Below are 18,584 nucleotides of genomic sequence, written 5' to 3' on the forward strand. Positions count from 1 at the left end.
GTTGAAGTCAACCAATCAGGCCGTTGTGCGCTTTAATTCAAGTGGTCCGCCAAGTACAGTAGGCGTCAGTTGTTCTCATAGCGTAGATGACAGCGCACGACACTGCTCAACAATTGGCTCGTACTGAATCCTTACTAACGTGACATGTTCAATTTTTGTATAGCTCTCTTGTTCGGTTTTAGGAAACCAAACTAAGTACAGATTTAGTTCAAAAATGGCTCCAGGCACTATGGGACTTAACATCTGAGGTCATCATTGCCATAGACTTAGAACTACTTAAACCTAATCAACCGAAGGTCATCACACACATCCATGCCCGAGGCAGGATTTGAACCTGCGACCGTAGCAGCAGCGCGGTTGTGTACTGAAACACCTAGAACCGCTCGATCGCAGCGGCCGGCTTACGGATTTGGTGACCGGCAGACCTTTTAAACTTGCGCGAGCAGCGGCCTTATTGACTAACGATAATGCTAATTAACTCGGAAACGGCGCAACAGATCGAATTTTATTCGTTACAGTTTATTTCGCAGTACAACCTTCCCTGCAACACCTTTACAAACTTTTAGTTCGTTTATGACAAGACCGCATATTTTGACTGTGTATAATCTATTTCGATTTCACTTCGTTCCATACAATACGAGTACGTAAAACTTAATATCAGACCAGCTGCAAGCACTGTAGGTCCACATTCAACGAAACTTATATTCAGAAGCCACAAGACCTAAGTAAACACTGTAAAACGCAGACAATTAAATCGAATCACTGATACCATTTAAAAGCCAACAAGGTACGATTATATACGAAAAAAAGCCGTTGTAATACTGATGCAAATGAATTACACTTAACTTACATTGCCTGATAATCCATGATTCATTGTCATTTTATTATATTAAGAGGTATTAAAATCTTAACTTTGAGGTCTGTTTCTTTCCCCAGGCGATCACGATATGTATTAGTCCATATTTAGCACAAATCTATTTTTCAACAAACAGCATACAGCTTCAGTTACTACATCCAGTTTATTTTGTGATAACACACTAATAATGCTGTGAGTAAATGAAAAACAGAGCTCATTTACAAAATACTTCAATTTGTCATATGCCAGTGCCCCGATCAGTTCTTTGAAATAAAGAATGACTTTCATTTCATCAGGTTTAGCAAGGCGTGTGTTACCACCCATATTTTATTCCACAGAAAAAGCAGTTAGAATGTTTTAAAAATACATTCAGTGTAATTTCATTGCTTTACGTGAAATCACACTCTTAACTTTGGCTCTTTCCTCATCCGATTTTTTAGTCATTTACAGAAAAATCTGCTCATGTGAGAGTACGTTTGTTTATCAGATGTCAATGACGACACAACAGGTTCGTCGCAACTCAGCAGTAACTATTACTCGCAAAAAATCTCACACTAAAGGTCAACTACTTGATGTTAAATGGGCAATATTCCGTTTCTACAGCTGCATATTGGTTTATCATAAGAGGCGACAATAAATCTCTCTCCTTTTCCCTCCCTCTTATCTCCCTCCTCTCTCTCCCTCTCATTTTCCCTCCAACCTCCAGTCTCTCTCTCTCTCTCTCTCTCTCTCTCTCTCTCTCTCTCTCTCTCCCTCTCTCCCTCTCTCCCTCTCTCTCTCCCGCTTATCTTTCTCAGAATTTAAAGTCTGCAGCGCTTATACCTTACATAGGAAATGATACCTAGTACGAAAGAGCCTGCTGTTCGTATCGTGAATAACCTTTACACCGTCACACAGTTCATTCCCTTGATTTGCTCATTACTACTAGAGGTGAGAACACTTAGGTTTCACACTGCACTCGCATTCGGGAGGACGACGGTTCAATCCCGCATGCGGCCATTCTGATTTATGTTTTCCGTGATTTCCCTAAATCGCTCCAGGCAAATGCCGGGATGGTTCCTTTGAAAGGGCACGGCCGACTTCCTTCCCCGTCCTTCCCTAATCCGATGAGACCGATGACCTCGCTGTCTGGTCTCCTTCCCGAAAACAACCAACCAACCAACCAACTTAGGTTTCGCAATTGTCATAGAATAGTAATAGTTGGATTGTCATTTAAAGCATAGCGACAGTACTGCGAAAGTCTCACAAGCAACACCCCTAGTTGTCAAAGCTTCGAGAACGGTACCTTCCTGACATCTATAGAAATTTGAGAGCATTTTGTATAACGAAGCCCATTGTATCATGGACATGATCGTTTAGCTTAGTGTGAAGTGCGTAAGCTTTCGAACTGGCAGCTGAGCCAGATTCTGATCGAATAAGTGCAGTGGATTAATGATCGTTGATGAAGTGCACTTGCCAAACAGTGTGCGTTCTTAGGCGGTTTTCTAAGGACGATGAAAAAATTCTTGGCTGGTACCAAATCTTCGCTCCACAAAATACTATACAGAAACGTTTTACATACGAGAACACAAAGGACAAAATTTACACCGTTAACAAAGTATGTCGCATAAGACTTCCTGTGGTTTTTTTTTTCTTTTTGACACCACTGTTGCGACAGTCATTAAAAGCAGTGGAGCCTTTACAACGGGATTCACTCTAGGAAGGAAAGACGTGTTCGTTCATTCCTGAAAAGACACAATTAAAGATACATGTGTGGTGGCCCACCTGTCAGAGTAGAATTTTTTACTATGTTTGTCAGGTGGAGAGGTTGGTACATGCCTCATATGAATCAAATGACTATGTGGATGAAATGTAAACGGAGAACTGCATGACCCCATTAATTAGGATCAGGCAATTCCACTAGCTGAATAAACAATCAACAAACAACCAGGAATAGGGCTTAAACCAATTCCGAGGTTCCCAAAGAAGACATCATTTCTTATCTTAATTGATAGAAGCTGCTTGGTGTTCCAATAATCGATTTATGTGTCTGACAAGGCTTGCATAATTCCTACGATTGGTATTTGCTACAAACATAATGAGTAGACGATTTAAGAGAATTATAATGTGATGCCCTATTGTCGGCGCACGAGCTATACGACACAGCGTCTCTGACGCAGCTATGAAGTTGGGATTTTCCCATACGACCACCTCACATGTGTACCGTGAATATCAGGAATCCGGTAAAACATCAACATCGCTGCGGCCGGAAAAAGATTTCCCAAGAATGGGACCAATGATGACTAAAGAGAATCGTTCAACGTGGCAGAAGAAATGGAACCTTTCCGCAAACTGCTGCAGGTTTCAGTGCTGGGCCATCAACGTCAGAGTGCGAACCGTTCAACGAAACATCATCGATATGAGCTTTCGAAGCCGATGGCCCACTCGTGTACCCTCGATGACTGCACGACACAAAGCATTACGCATCACCTGTGCCCGTCAACACCGACCTTAAACTGTTGATGACTGGAAACATGTTGCCTTGTCGGACGAGTCTCGTTTCAAGTTGTATCAAGCGGATGGACTTGTACGGGTATGGAGACAATATTAATCCTGGGACCTTGCATGTCAGCAGTGGACTGTTACAGCTGGTAGGTGCTCTTTAAGGGTGTTAAGCGTGTTCAGTCGGAGTTATATGGGACCCCTGTTACGTCTAGATACGACTCTGACAGGTGACATGTACGTAATCATCCCGTATGATCACCCACATCCATTATTGTACATTGTGCATTCCAACGAACTTGAGCAATTTCAACAGGACAATGTGACACCCCACACGTCCAGAATTCCTACAGGGTGGCACCAGGAACAATCTTTTGAGTTTAAACACTTCCGCTTGCCACCAAACTCCCCAGACATGAACATTATTGAGCGTATCTGGGATGCATTGCTACGTGCTGTTCAGAAAAGAACTCCAACCCCTCGTACTCTTACGGATTTATGGAGAGCCTTGCAAGATTCATGGTGCCACTTCCCTCCAGCACTACTTCAGACATTAGTCGAATCCATGCTACATCATGTTGCGACATTTCTTCTTCTTCTCGGAGGCCCTTCAAGATATTAGGCAGGAGTAGCAGTTTCTTTGGCTCTTCAGTGTATATAGAGCAGCAAGAAAATTCAGAGTATAGACAGATGAATATTACTTATTACATTAAGTAAAGGGCAATGTTTTATCTGAAAGCAGCAGACATGGTAATTTTTTATCTACCTAAGGGTATAGAAGTAGAGTTTTAAGACTGAAAACTGACTAACACTACAAAAAGAAACAGTACCTACATGTCACGTATATAATAAACAGAAAGCGAGAAAGCTCTAGTCACTAAACTTTTAAAGTAGAATGCGTAGAAAGCAAGCCATTACGGGCTGCTCACATATGTTGATCTTTAGGTAGCCTTCTTCCAGATAAATATAACTGTAATTTTGCATTTGCAACGAATAATAATTTTAAAATAAACTTTATTCATAATTTAAAGTCGACTCGTTCAACCATGGGTGTCTATAATATTTTCTGCGACACCTGCTCTTCTTACTACATAGGACAAACCGGACGTGGCTTTACAATCAGATATAAAGAATATCTTTTAGGAATAAATGGCGGTACCACAGAAAATTGATATTTTGCCAACCACCTTTTGATTACAGGCCAAGCGCCTAAAGATGTGTAAGTAGGCTGTTTATGTTTTCTCAGGCTGTTTATGTTTTCTCTATGTAAGTAGGCTGTTTATGTTTTCTTATTCGCAACGTTACGTAGCGCTCAATATGAAAATCACTGGCTGTGCTGTGTGCAGTCTGTGGCTAGTTTGCATTGTTGTCTGCCATTGTAGTGTTGGGCAGCGGCAGCTGGATGTGAACAGCGCGTAGCGTTGCGCAGTTGGAGGTGAGCCGCCAGCAGTGGTGGATGTGGGGAGAGAGATGGCGGAGGTTTGTAATTTGTCATGAACTGATATATATATTATGACTTGTGATGATATCAAGGTAAATACATTGTTCGTTCTCTATTAATATCTTTCATTTGCTAACTATCCCTATCAGTAGTTAGTGCCTTCCATAGTTTGAATCTTTTATTTAGCTGGCAGTAGTGGCGCTCGCTGTATTGCAGTAGCTTGAGCAGCGAAGATTTTTGTGAGGTAAGTGATTTGTGAAAGGTATAGTTTAATGTTAGTCAGGGCCATTCTTTTGTAGGGAATTTTGAAAGTCAGATTGCGTTGCGCTAAAAATATTGTATGTCAGTTTAAGTACAGTCGTGCATAATTGTTCAAAGGGGACGTTTCAGATGTTCACGATATCAACATTTTGGACACCGAGAAGAAAGGACGTAGATTATTCTCTATGAATTGGAAATTTTTAAACATCCTTCTCGAATTGGTAACTTCATTCTTAAACGGTATAAAGCCGTTGCTTGATATTTGAATGCGGGTTTCCTCGTGCTATTACCGAAACGTTTTTCTATCTAAGTTTACTCATAACTTTTCGTTTCTTAAATGGTTTATATTGGCGGCATTTCCTGTTACATTGTTTTTCTACAGACCATGTCATTCAGCCCTCTCTGTAGTTCTATAATGACGTTTTCATCCTTTAAATTGTACTCCTAAGCTCTTATGAAGAGAAAACGTTATCTTCTCTTCTGCTGTGAAACAAAATATTGTTTTTTACTTCATGTACTAAATAATGTTCATCAGCGTCTGTTTGTATTTTGAACATTAAGTAGCCAGTTTGCATTTGCGGCTCCTAGATGGCACTCTTGGTGCAATGTTCACCTGCCCACAGTTGCTAACGCGGGCGCCTCAGTCTGTTGCTACCTGTGCCTTAACTTGTGTGAGCAGACCATAGTGGCCTGCCTTCCATGTATTCTTTTAAAAGAAGATTTCTGACTAAAGCTTTATCGGGGCTCGATCGTGTTGAAAGATGCAATAGCCGTCCTCGAATTTCTCTTCAACAGTGGGAAGCAAGAAGGTGCTTAAAACATAAATGTAGGCCTCTGCTGTGATAGTGCCACGCAAAACAACAAGGGAGCAAGCCCCCTCAATGAAAAACACGACCACACCATAACACCACCGCTCCGTATTTCACTGTTGACACTACACACGATGGAAGATGACGTTCACCGAACATTCGCCATACCCACAACCTGCCATCGGATCGTCACACTCTGTACCCTGATCCGTCAATCCACACAACGTTTTTCCCTGTTCAGACGTCCAATGTTTACGCTCCTTACACCAAGCGAGGCGTTGTCTGGCATTTATCAGCGTGATGTGTGGCTTATAAGCAGCCGCTCGACCATGAAATCCAAGTTTTCTCACCTCCCACCTAAGTACTTGCAGTGGATCATGATGCAGTTGGGAATTCCTGTGTGATTTTCTGGACAGATGTCTATCTGTTACACATTACGACCCTTTCAACTGTCGGAGGTCCCAGTCCGTCAACAAACGAGGTCGGTCTGAACGTTTTTGTGCTGTGCGTGTCCATTCTCGCTTCCACTTTACTATCACATCGGAAACAGTGGACCTAGGGAAGTTTAGGATTGTGGAAATCTCGTGTACAGACGTATGCCACAAGTAACACCTAATCACCTGGCCGCTTTCGAAGTCTATATCCTTATATGGATATCGTTTCTGTTCTTTCGGACATGTCCGAATGAACAGACACCTTTGATGACCTGCAGCCGTCTAGAACGAAATTAGAATTATATATTAATACCTTCAGCTGCTGACGGGCGGTGATATATACCAACGGGGACCGGTGAAAATGTATGCCCCGACCGGGACTCGAACCCGGAATCTTCTGCTTACATGGCAGACGCTCTATCCATCTGAGCCACCGAGGGCACAGAGGATAGTGCGACTGCAGGGACTATCTCGCGCACGCCTCCCGCGAGACTCACATTCTCACCTTATATGTCCACACTCTACATTCGTAGTGTCCCTACAAAACACACTCATTACACGAGGAAGAGATTCTTACAAAGTCCCGTAAGAGTTCGGGTAATATATGTGCATCCGCACAGAAGAAGAAGGTCATGGCCGGTATTTTTTTTTTAAATCTTTATTTTCAAAAGCTTATTAATCATACAATGTAGCCCACTACCTTATGTGATTAGTGGGCCTAAATACATCTACATTTATTCATTTTATTGCAGCTATTCTACGTATGATTTAGTAACTAGTTAGTAAGAGCACTATATGGGAACTACAATGGGCATAGTAATATGTTTTTAAATACTAAATGGTAACCTAACTAACTATGGACTAGTCACTAAAGCCTGCAGCGTTACAAATGTGTCAGCTGAAATTATAAACCTACTATAAGGCCTTGCTCATTGAGCTAACCCCAATGAGCGTGCCCCTGACACTGGGCAGGCCATGGTGTTAGTCGCTGCAGGTTCCTGTAAATTGAATCTATAAACTAGGTCCTACAACTAAACTTATCCTAAGGTCAAGATTGGGTGCGTTGTCTAAATCGGTGTATAAATGCACCCCACTCCCCCTAATCCCGAAGCGCGGCGAATTCTAGACTGAAGAAGTCGGCCTTTCCGCGCTCAGGCGGTTTGGGAATAGGGTACTAGACTTCATCGGTATTTAAAGAGTCTTTGTAAGGTGCTAGTTCGGTTCTCGCATGTAATCCCTTAAGACTTTCTGTGATACCGCGTTAGCCAGTTCGTTGATAATCTGAAAGGTGTCTCGTTGTCTCAACAGTCTGAATGTGTCATTGTGGGGTAGTTGGCCTCGTAACACAGAGGTCACATCATTGAAAAGGGGGCACTCGTAGACTACATGGTCAGGAGTACCCTCCGGAACACCACAGTCACACGTGGGTGTCGCCTTTTTCCCAAATCGACATAAGTATGTCGGATAGGGTCTATGTCCAGTGAGAAGGTGAATCAATCCTCTAGTTGGTTCGAAATATGTCATTCCCACTCTTTCCCTGACATCTGGTAAGAGGTCAAAGGTTCTGCGCCCTGTTTCTTCGCTTTCCCATGAATGTTGCCACAGATGATCCCCTCTTAACCTGATCTCAACTTTATTTTCAATCCTACTCCCTAGAATTTCTTCTATTTTATCAAAATTCCCCTTTTTTGCCCAGTACCAAGCGGCCTGCTCTCGAATTTTAATATCTAAGGGGCAGAGTCCGATTATGACTAATAGGGCTCCTCCCGGTGTGGTCCTGTAAGCCCCCATTGATCTCATAATCATGTTTCTCTGTACTCTTCTCACTGTCATGGAGGGCACCACCCTCGTGAGCCTGTGTGCCCAGACTCCAGAACCGTAACCCACTATGGAGGTGAGTATGCTATTATGATATAGTTTGATAAGATGTGGTGGGAGGTGGAAACGTTTGTGTCCAATGGAGATGAAGTTGTTGAGTACTTGTAAGGCTCTTTGTGTTACGGTTTCAATGTGTCTGCCAAATGACCACCTCTCATCAATGATGATGCCCAGGTATCGAGTCTCACGTCGCCTGAGAACTGGTGAGCCCCTATCCTGACTGTTGGATTTCTGACTAGTTGTCCCTTAAGAAGAAGGTATGTTGACTTAGTTGGTGAAATTGTCATCTTAGTATTCCGGCACCAAAGTTGTAGTGTTCTTATTGCACGTTCTATTTTGGGCTCTATGTCTTCTCGGCTTCGGCCGCCAACCAGTAGGAGGAGGTCATCAGCGTAGGCTATCACCTCTAGCACATCATCACTTTGCTGTAGTTTGTCTAATAGAGGTTCCATGTGGATGTCCCAGAACAGGGGACCTAGTACGGAGCCCTGGGGAGATCCCTTAGTGATTATTTTTCTTATCCTTGTGCTAGGGGATGATAGCCAGACCTCCCGATCCTCACAATAGCTCCTCAGACACCCATATAGCGGCCCTGGACACTCCTTCTCCCGTAAACAGGAGAAGAGCGAAGGCCACCACAGCTTGTCGAAGGCGCCACTTATGTCCACCATGATGCCGACAACGTACTTGTACGGGGTAGAGCCACAGACCTCAGCCGCCAGGGCGATTGCATCAGATGCTGAACGCCCAGGCCTGAAGCCGAATTGCCTGCTGCTCATCCCGCACAGCACTCGGTGCGCAGCCAGTCTGACAGCCAGCAGTCTCTCCAGAACATTCCCAAGCAGATCAAGCAGGTAGATTGGCCGATAGGATTTTGTTTCTGCTGGGTCTTTGTCAGCTCCTTTCTTGATGATCACAACATTCGCCCTCTTCCAGATTCGAGGGAACTTTTGCTGCCTAAGACATTCGTTATAGAGATGAGTTAGAGGGGCGACTATCTGGGGAGCCAGAAATTGCACCACCTCCGCCACAGTGCCATCTGGCCCAGGAGCTTTCCCTATCTTCAGAGATTTTATATGGGCAGCTACCTCCTCTTGAGAGAAAGGGTAGACTGCCGTATCGTTTCCATATTCATTGCTGTTATAGTTCTCTCGCGGCTGCTGTTGTTCGTCTGTCTCTCCATCCGCTGTGTCATCAGGCATCAGGGACTGGAGAAGGACCTCAGAAGTTTCCTGCCTAGACTCCGTCATCCCATCCCCACGCCTGATGGTTGAGAGCTCCATCGGAGAGCGGATTTTTTCCCGGACAAGCTTGTAGGGAACTCCCCAAGGGTCTGGAGCAAGTTGGTTTGGAACAAAGTGTTCCAAACTTTTGGATCCTACCTCACGTAGGTGTCAGTGGAAATTTTCTTTCGCTTCCCGGTATAGTTGCAGCCGTCTTTGTCTTTCTAGTCAGACGACACTGCGCTCGTAGTGCCTCCTGAGCCTTCTGACAGACCGGCGCATCTCCTCTAGTTCGGCTGACCATGGTGACGGAGAGGCCGCTATGGCCTTCCACCTAGTAGGTACAGCAGCCTTCACCGCTCGAGTTATTGTCGTTATCAGTTCCTCAGCTCTGTTGTCGATGTCATAGTCCAGGTGTCCGTCACCTTCTGGTAGTGCAGGAATGTCGCTCTCCCTAGCAAGTTTCTCCCAGTCGGCTCTTTTGTAATTATATTGCACCTCCCACCCCAGGCCCAGCAGCTTTCCCTGTCTGCCACACTGAAAGTAATGAGATTGTGGTCGCTAGTGGTGGCGTTCTCTACCACTTCCCACTGTTGAATTAGGTACGCCGCGTTAGGCGTAGCCAAGGTCTCATCAATGTTTGTGCCTTGGCCACCTCCCACCACATAGGTTGGAGGGTTTCCAGGCTTATTTACCACCACTAGCTGCAAGGCCATGATGGCCTCTTCTGCCTTCTCTCTGTTTGGGTCCCTGGTGCCACTGTACCGTAGGGGGGATTTAGCATTTATGTCGGCAGTTATAATTACTTTTCGCCCCCGCAACGCCGTGATAACTGTGGTAAGGTGTGCCAGGTGTATTTCGATGTCATCACTGTACTGAAAGTACATATTGATGAGGATAATGTTACCGGATGGAGATTGCAGCTCCACGACGTTGCAGTGGCTGGTTGTGAATTGTGTCAGAACTATGGCTCTTAGGATTTTGTTAGTTATAATTATTGCCGATCTTGGGTCTTCTCCTCTGCTTATAACTAGCCATGTCGCGGCTGTGAAAGCTAATTTTCCATTCAGGGAGTACGGCTCCTGCAGACAGATCAGATCCAGTCTTCTCTCCTCCACTTCCTTACGTAGCTCCTGCATCACAAGTCTGCTGTTGTGGGCGTTAAGTTGTCCAATGGTGATTTTTGTCATTTAGTTTTTTATGGAAAATATGTATGTATTCTATCATTTGGCCAAGTCTTGTTCCAGTCGAACGTGATACGTCCATTTGCTAAAACTGCTTGTTCATATATATCGTTCAAGTCAAATTTTTCTCCATGTCTTTCAAAAACTTTCTTGAGTAAATCCCGCAGGGCTCCGAAGTCGGTGGGGAGATTCACTGACTTAAGTTGGATTCTGTCTACGGCCTCCATTACCGAGAAGGTGACTCTCCTACCATATTCATGTCCCACCCGGACCACGTGTCTTAAGACAGTGGTCAGGGTAGTCGGCTGCTCTAATCTTGCTAATTGCATAGTAAATTCAAGGTTTGGGTAGACTCTGACTGGGTCGATGGGTGGCAATCTCATGACAGGATCTTTCAGGTTTAGTTCACTAGAGCTAGTTATTTTATTTTCCTGGAGTGGTTGGTTTATGTTTCTGCTCTCTTTCGTTGGGATTGCCACCGTCTCTGTTGCAGGATGCCACTGCCATTGATCTTTAGTCGGCATTGTCCCCCGGCTTTGGGAGGAGGGAGACTTGACTGTAAGAGGATCGGTTTGAGTTCCTCTGTCAGTTGTGGTGGATTCCGTTTGAGTACTCGCATCATTGGTGATGACTGAAGCGTCAGTGAGCGATCTCAAAAATATCTTAAAGGCACTTGCCCTCATGGCATCCCTCCTCCTTTTGCTTGGGGATTTTCTTTTGGGCATCCTGTTCACTTTGGCTTGTTCAGCCATAGTCTATCCTCGAGATTAGCCTTTGCTCTAGAAGTCTGTAGGTGGGGCGGTTTCGCCCAGTGGCGCCGCAAGGTTTTTTACCCCTTCTCTTACAAGGGATGCAGACTGTTGTAGCCCTACAATCCTTACGCACATGTCCTCCTCACCACATTTTGAGCAGGCCAATCCCCTGGTACAGTGCCTCAGAACGTGGTCGAGATCTCCGCAGTTGTGGCAACGCGGTACCACAAGATAATCGCGTGTGTTTATGGCGTGAAAGCCAATATAGAGTTTGCCCATTGTAGTCATTTTCTTCCACATTTGAGCAGAGACCTCAGCGACGTGGTGAACCACGTCACGTTCCCGAGGCCCTGTCTTAAATCTCAGTTTAAAGTTTTCTTTGAATTCGTCTTCTGTCATTTCCTCGAAATTTTGTGCCCTAATGGTTTCATGTATCTCCTCGTTTGTCATAATTGTTGGTACATCATATAGGATGACCAACGGGTGTCTTTTCCTCGGTGGCTCGCATTTGACCACCGAGTTTAGTTTAGCATTGTTTAGTAATTTAGCTTTCTCCTCTTCAGAGGCTACTTCTACGATTACAGAATTCCTACTTGGTTTAATCTTATTTATTTTGATCTTGTCTTTTATTGGATTTATTGTTGTGGTGAGCAGTTCCTGTATTTTTTTCACACTGGTATCCTGTCCGGGTAAGGTCCTTAGGAAGACCGTTGTGTCTGCCCTTTTTGTTACTTTCGCAATCGTGTCCCTAGTTGTTTGTGGCTTTGGTGGCGCTTGTGCGATCAGTCCCGCCCAGGTCTTAGCCGGTTGTTTTCGCAATCTTTCATTTTCCTTCTCTAATTCTTCAACACGGCCCTCGAGCTTGGCGTTCGCTATGGCCCACGCCGCCAACTCATTCTTGATTGTAGTTAGTGCCGCCTGGCTGATTTTACCGTTTTTAATGTTTTGCTCAAGGAGCAAAGTAATTCTTGTGTGTCTTTGCAAGACGTTTTCCTCGTTCGCCTGTCCCGACTCGTCCTGAGGAGCAGGTACAGGCATCACAGAAGCTCGCGATAGCGCACTCGAATCAATCGTCTCTGATGTCTCCATATTTGAACGAGTGATAAAAAGGGGGGTGGGAGCCCGTCTCTTGCCCTGGACCGGCTCCTCTGGCATGGGGGGGGGGGGGGGGGGGGGACTTCTGCAGCTCGCCCACCAACCTCGCCCCTAGGTCAAGGGCACTCCAGAGCTGCTGGGTTCAGCGCGCCGTCGCCAGCGCACTGGTCCCCGTCGAAGGCCTCGTCGTCGACGACTTCACACGACGCTCCTCGGCAACTGCACCCCGCACTCCGGAGAGGCGGATGCACCCCTCGCCCTTCGTCGCCTACTAGCCCGAGCTTCCACCCGAAGACCAGGGACCCACTCCTACTCAGGTGGTGAGTCGGTCCCCCAGACGTTCGGCGGTCTGAGCCCATCTAACCTGGCCCAGCCGATGTCACCACCTCCTGGGTTTGGCAGAACACGCCCCGGTTACCCAGGGGCGCGGCGAAGCACCCTTGCCGACTCGCGCCGTGATCCCACGCCGACAAACGAAGTCGCCGGCATGCAGAGCACCTGGTGGTCTGTGCCCTGCGAACAGAAAGGACTGGTGTTCGGTCCCTTGACACAGCTCCCCCTGTGCCACGCACCCTTCGCTTTCGCATCGGGTTGGGTCGCAGCTCTCCCTTTTGTCGCAAGGCAGAATGCCGAGCTTAACGTCTGGCACCACGGGAAGGCGGAAAGAGCCACTTGGGAAGGAGAGGCTATAAGAGACGCTTCACTTCCCCTGTGAGGACTGCCGCGGCACACCCGACTGGGAAGCGATACGCCCCAGTGCGAGCCTCCGTGCCTTATGGCCCGCCGGCAACGGGCGGGCCCGCGCCGAAACGCGCCGTCAAGCGACTGACCTCACGCCGGTATTGCCAGAACTATGTACTCACATGGATATGGTGTGTGTTCTTTCAGACATGTAGTTTGTGGACCTCTAAAGTGAGAATGTGGGTCTCGCGGGAGTCGTGCTCGAGATAGTCCCTGCAGTCGCACTATCCTCTGTGCCCTCGTTGGCTCAGATGGATAGAGCATCTGCCATATAAGCAGGAGATCCGGGGTTAGAGTCCCGGTCGGGGCACACAGTTTCACCTGTCCTCGTTGATATATATCAACGCCCGTCGGCAGCTGAAGGTATTAATATATAATTTTAATTTCGTTCTAGACGGCTGCAGGTCATCAGTGGTGTCTGTTCTTTCGGACATATCCATACAAGTATATAGTTCTGGCAATACCGGCCATGACCTTCTTCTTGTGTGCGGGTGCGCACGTACTACCCGAACTCTTATGGGACTTGGTAAGAACGTTTTGCACGAGTAATGAGTGTGTTAGGTAGGGACACTAAGAATGTGGACATATAAAGTGAGAATGTGGGTCTCGCGGGAGGCGTGCGCGTGATAGTCCCTGCAGTCACTTTCTAAGTCTGTGAGTTCCGTGGAGCGCTCCATTCTGCTCTCTCACAATGTCTAAAGGCTACTGAGGTCGCTGATATGGAATACCTGGGAGAAGGTGACAGCGCACTGCACCTAATATGAAAGACGTATGTTTTTGGAGGTGTCCGTATAGTGTAGTGGCCGCCGACATCAGAACTGCCAGACGAGACTATGACGCTGCTGATAAATGGTGAGATCTGCAGTGGGGTACGTCGTACATAGATCGCAATGTACTCAATAAACGATAGAGCGTTAATGAGTAAGAGGTGGACGCCCTTCTGTCAAGCATAATTTCGCGAACTCACATTTTGGCATTCACTGTCGTCAGATCGCAGAAACGGATCAATGTACTAGTATTGTAGTAACCTATCTACCGGTTTCTTGTCTTGAATCTTCGTCGCCCTGAATTAATTGTAACAGCTTCCCGCTCTTGTGGCAATTTGTCAGTGAATAGGATGTTATTAACGATTTTCGTGTTATACCTCAGTGCATCTACTGTACAGGTTTCTTTTGAGTATTTATAATACACATTGGAACTTATGGTAACTTTCACATTCCTTACATGCCTATATCACCTGGTTATAAAACTAAATTATAGTGTCACTATTCCCCCATCCTTTGGCAGTCTATAGAGCCATATTTTAGCATTAATTAAAAGTTTTTGCTTCTAAATGATTTTTACAGTCTTCTTAGGGCATCAACATAACACTTTGTTGTGTTCTGTGGGACAACGATTGAAAAAAATTTACATTTACCGTGGTAAGACCGAATTAACAGAACTTGCATGAATAAAGACTACTTCTGATACATTGCGGTTCCCAAGTGTTTAGTAATTTCCGTTTCTTATTTCATGTCGTCAAGTGTTCCGTTAAGGAAATCACTGTCTGTTCCGTAAATCGCTTTGACTTGTTCAGTGTCACCAGTGACATGTTAGCAGAAAGAATGGGCAATCCACGATGAGTGACATATAATGATAATGTGGAAGATATCGGACATGTAATCGAGAGAAACGTGAGGTGCTTGGAAGAATCCTACAGGCGTCGCAGCGTTCTAAGAAGCGATCACTCTTGATGGCAAATAGGATTGTTTCGTGATGATGTTACAAACTTTCAGAGATGATGGAAGAGGTTAAATGCATCCGTTTGAAGAAAGGGATACCAAGTATAGTAACTACCGGTCGCAAGTAATAAGCGATAATCTTTCTGAGACGTCTGGCAGTGGAATAAATACATGCACAGGTAATACTGTTGCTAAGATTTTAGGGTCAGAAACTTTCATGGAACAAAACAATATGGCCTCTAAAGTATATATCTCAAGATCTGAGGCTCTTCTTCAGTAGAAAAGTTGTGTTTCAAAGTAGCAAAGATAGTCTAGTTGTCATAGCTCTTAAGGAATGCGTTTTGGAGGCCATGTTTAGCAGACGTTTTTCTGTTGTTGTTTTTTTATCCATACTACCATCTATGAAAGTTAAGTACCAACAGATTTAGAAACAACAGTAACAGTTCATGTATTCCAGTGTCAGAGGTATTAGAATGATTTTCGCTTATAAGTTGCGACTCGGTCATTTCTGCACCAGAGTCCCTTATGTCAGATTGTTACATTAACCCTTCATCATCATTCCTAAAAGTTTGTAACAATATCACGGAATCACCATGTCTCCTCAGCAGAGTTACGTGGAAAACTAAGTATTGATCGTATGCTGCAGGTAGCCTAAAAACGTTATGCCATCAAAAGTATCCGTGGATATGAGGTGTGACCACAATTAGCCTGTATGACGTCTTGAACTCTGCTGGGGACGCTTTCAGTGAGATAGCAAAGATCTACGGAGGAACGGTCAGAATATACTACAGTTGTTGTGGTGTTCATCCCAGAGACCGGTTTGATGCAGCTCTCCATGCTATTCCATCCGATGCAAGTTTCTTCATCTCCGAATAACGACTGCGACATACATCCTTCTGAAACAGCTTAGTGTATTCACCTCTTGGTCTCCCCTGTTTTTACCCTCCACGCTTCCCTCCAATACTAAATTGGTGACCACTTGGTACCTCACAACGTGTCTTACCAACTTCTTATAGTCAAGTTGTGCCTCATATTTCTCTTCTCCCGAGTCCTGTTCAGCACCTCCTCATTAGTTACGTGATCTACCCATCTAATCTTCAGCATTCTTCTGTAGCACCAGATTTCGAAATCTTCTATTTTCTCCTTGTCTACACTATGTATTGTCCATTTTTCTCTTCCATGCATGGCCACACTCCATACAAATACTCTCAGAAAAGACTTCCTGACACTTTATACTCGAAGTTAACAAATGTTTAGAACAAAATGCTGTAAAATGAGTTTATATCCATCGGCATTCAGCGTTTTCTAAAGCGCAATTAGGATACCTCATCTTAACTACGACAAACATCCCTTACCCAACACTACCTAGTTTCTACTCTACAGTTGATACTACAAACAGGGGTTGGACAAAAACATGAGAAGATCGTGGGAAGTTCACAGTAGAACATAAATGCCGATTCTAGCCAAGGCTACAGGTTGCGCTGTTGTATTTATCCGCTAGCGGCTCCGGTCGAACAACACGTTGCATGGGCCAGTCTTGGTGAGAACAGCGCACCGTATCGAAGGTTTATACTGCAAATGGGAAAATCGGGAAAACATTAACTGCTACGCCATAACGCCGCCAAAGGTGTGTGTAGAGTGATCCTGGCGGGCGGTTGTTGAAGAGGATTTCGCCAAAAAATGAGAGAACGACACACTGCTGAACTGAAAGTCACACTAACGAACCCTGCCATCACAAGGAGAACACGAAATGAGCTCCGTAAGCAAGGAATTGCAGGCAATCTCGAATTCCAACATCGCTCATCAGTCATGTAAATGTAACAGTAAAACCTTGAGCCGGACCCACATAACCTGGAATATGGAGCTATGGAAGAAAGCCATTTGGTTTGATGAGTCTTTTTTCGAACTGTTTATAGCTTCCAGCTATGTTTACGTCCAAAGGGTGACACACGACGTGGTTTCGGTGACGGGCAGTTTGTTGTGGCTTTCTATGGGCTGCATGATTTCTCCGCAAGCCCGCATTTCTGTCAAGATTAATACGATAATTAGGATTGATGGAGTCCGCCCCTTGTTACAAGGTTTGTTCCAGAATGGAGATGATGTGTTCCAAGACGACAGCGCTCCTGTTCTCAAAGCTCACATTGTCCAGCGCTGGCGTTGTGAGGGCAGTGACGAAAAAGCCCATCTCCCCTGACCACCACTGTCACCAGATGTCAGTATTATTGAGCCTTCATTGTCTATTTTGGGAAGAAGGCTGCGTAGTCGCTATCCATCTCCATACTTACCTAGACGTGCTACCGTTTTGCATGAAGAGTGGTATACGGTTCCCTTGAAAACCATACAGGACTTGCATTGATACATGCGAGACGAGCTGAAGCTTTTTTTATTGCCAACGTGTCTCCTGTACAGTATTAGGTATGGTAATGTTGTGGTTTTGGTGTTTACATATTTTTCTGCAACACCTATACAAATGCAGATTAAATCCTTTGGGTACTTGCCAAACCCAATCCCGTCCATTGGATTCCCTCAGAGCATAGCATGATTATTGCGTCATTCACTGTCGCTCTGTACATCACCCTATTGATCTGTTACCAATGTCTATAGATATATGTGGCCTATGAGGAAATACCAGACCATTGTACCCCATTCTTTGTAACTACACAAACACAGTCACTGTGCGAGCTAAGAATTCGCGAGGGACATCCACCACTGTTTTCAAGCGAATTTTTACAACAACCTCTGCAGTGCTCGACCGTCATTGTCAATCAGAATACAAAGTGTGCCTGGTCTCGGTTTACTTATGGTTGTCCCTTTATGGTTTCGTCTCATCAGTAACGTCATCAACAGTCGACTTGGCCAGCTGTAGAACGGTTTACATATCGCTGATGGATTTCTTTCTCAGGTGACACCAAATCAGTGGTGAACATTCGATGTCAATGAGCTCACCTGTTAGACACATTCTGATCTTATTCCTTCTCTACTGACAGCAAAATTGTTCCGTCCTCCTTTTACCCTTGCAGGTCCACCTCTCGTGACGTCTAGTGATCAGTTCCACATTACACAGAGGTGACTGGATTCAGCTGATCACACAATATATGTCTGCTGGGACGATAGTCAGGAGACCTTGTATATAACCCTACACAAACCATAAGGTCCGAAATACTATGCCAGACGCAACCACTAATATCAGAACAATAGTCACCATGGTTGATGAAGCTGTCACGGTCGCACTGCGGCATCTATTGGTAGATGTTTCTCCTCGTTTCACGAAGGAAACCACGATATTCTGACACATTAACCGACATTCAAATGCAATTTCTGAAATAGAGAACTGCTGGGGAATCACTGCTGGGGAATCTTTTCTTGTACACAGGACTGGCGAGCCAGCTCGGCTTCGCATGCGTAGCATTCAGTATCTACAGCGGGATGTTTTGATTGGCGTAGGGTATTTCGTGTGCGGGCCACGAATAAAATTCAGAGAAACGTGTTACGTAAGGATTATCATCACTCTCCTACAAATTTCGCACGGTAGCAAAGCTTCTTGGAGGCATTTCTGGTATGTGTTCCACACATTACACAGGCCAACAATGGAATTTTTTTTGAAGAAATTACCCTATTCTTATGTTTTTGAGGGTGGTAAATCCAAATCTGATACTTAAGAAACTTTATCACTCGCCATTTCTTCACATTTTACAGTTAAATTTATTA

At 45.0% G+C, this 18,584-nt stretch overlaps 1 protein-coding gene and 1 non-coding gene across 2 annotated transcripts in view; both read right to left on the reverse strand.

The window, feature by feature from the left end:
- LOC126460424 (protein sidekick-2-like) overlaps positions 1–18,584 on the reverse strand; it is a 1,057,356-nt gene that overhangs the window by 878,356 nt on the left and 160,416 nt on the right. The gene's annotated exons all lie outside the window — the stretch shown is intronic.
- On the reverse strand, positions 6,649–6,723 carry Trnat-ugu (transfer RNA threonine (anticodon UGU)). The gene has a single exon. It is a non-coding gene; the product is annotated as a tRNA-Thr (tRNA).

The sequence above is a fragment of the Schistocerca serialis genome, chromosome 1 (genome assembly GCF_023864345.2).
Source record: "Schistocerca serialis cubense isolate TAMUIC-IGC-003099 chromosome 1, iqSchSeri2.2, whole genome shotgun sequence".
NCBI classification, from domain to species: domain Eukaryota; kingdom Metazoa; phylum Arthropoda; class Insecta; order Orthoptera; family Acrididae; genus Schistocerca; species Schistocerca serialis.